The sequence below is a fragment of the Pseudopodoces humilis genome, chromosome 3 (assembly GCF_049639895.1).
Source record: "Pseudopodoces humilis isolate 2021_Gansu_Grassland_sample_001 chromosome 3, ASM4963989v1, whole genome shotgun sequence".
In the NCBI taxonomy this organism is placed as follows: Eukaryota; Metazoa; Chordata; class Aves; order Passeriformes; family Paridae; genus Pseudopodoces; species Pseudopodoces humilis.
Genome location: NC_142202.1, coordinates 10800961 through 10802578, shown reverse-complemented (window position 1 = coordinate 10802578; position 1618 = coordinate 10800961).

Here is a 1618-nt window from a genome sequence, read left to right as displayed (position 1 = left end):
TCCTGCTGTGTGTTTTCTTGTGAACAGCTCTTGAACTTGTTTGAATGTGCTGGTGGCTTAGCAGGAGACATTCAGTCTCTTCTGTTAAATAATGCATCAAGGTCTGGGAACATGAGCATTTTTTGTTCAATTATTTTTTCATCTCAGGGATGTGTTTAAACATATTTGGGATTCTTTTGTGTGTTCCTTTTTTTTTAAAAGTACCTTGCATTCCCACATCTGTAGCTACCAGTGGGTTTTTTAGCCATTCCAGCGTTTCATGTCTACTTTTATGTCTAACCAGTCAGAGAGAAGTGTGCTGCATGACTGATTTGTTGTGAAATTCAAGTATCTTCTCAGTTGCACCATTAATATTGACACTTGTGGGGAGGAGTGATCAGATGTGCTCACTCCTCTGATAATGTGATGTTTCTAGTGGGCCATTTGAGTTCCTTAGAATCTGTTAAAAATAACCTGAAACAAATAGATGTTCAGGGTTTTGGGGATGATGGGGCCCCCAAGTTCTACTGATAAAGCATCTGATTTGATAAAGGGTCAATCCATTTCTAGATGAGTGCATTATCAAGTTAAAAGAGCAAAATATTTCTGTTATGTTTAGTCTCCTAATGCATAATAGCCTTTCCCTGTTACAAATAGAGGATTTCTTCCTCCAAGGACTATAATTCTCACAGGATGTGGAAGAACCTAATGCAGCCAGATTACTTCTGCTGTGCTTTGACCATGGCTCTCTGAAGGAAGTACCTCAGTCCCTTTTCTTGTATTCAGAAAGCTTTATCTGCCCTGTGCCAAGCCTTCCTGTCATGGTTTTTCCCAGCCAGCTCCCTGGGCTGGAGCCAAACATGAATTCAGATGTGTTCCCTGCTCTTCTTCCTCACAGTTGCAGCTGCTGAAGTGTGGTCTTAATTCCTGGCATGATTTATTTAACTTTTCCTTCTGTGGTGTTCCTGGAGCAGCTGCAGCCTGAGTGGGTCTTCATGCAAGGGAGTGAGTCCACCAGAAACGTGCCAGGAAGCCAGCAGCTATGGCAAAATAATTAACCCTCTTTTCCAGAGCATTTGGGATCCAGGAAAACAAATTAATCCTGGCAGGGGCAGCATAGCAGTATTCAGAATTAAACACTGGAGTGGGATTGTAGGATGGGGGATGGATGAGGCTGGGAGTTGGAGCACAATGCAGGATGTAATTACTCAATTTCATATAAGCCATTATCTGTTTATTTTCTCTTGCCATCTTTTCTTTCCATTTGTGGTTTCATCTTTCTTCAAGCTACTAAAAAAATTAAATTGTTTGTGCTCCATTGAAAATTCAAGTGCATAGTAGTCAAATAAGCCTCCAGAAGTTATTAGAGTGCTTCTTACTGAAAATCCTAAATTTTCTGTCTCTTAGGCTGTTAATACAATAGACTTTGAATATTTCGGTGATGCTTTATCAGCAAGGTGCAAATCTTTGGCCATTTTAAACTGAATGGCAGGGGTGCAGAGATTTGCATGTAATATAGATTATGCTTCTATTTTTTGTTAACCACAGCACTGTAACTGCTAAATCAGATTAAATCAGTGAGCTCTAGATAAGCATCCTGTCAAAAGGCTTCAGAAGTGTCTAAGAAATAGCCTGGTCA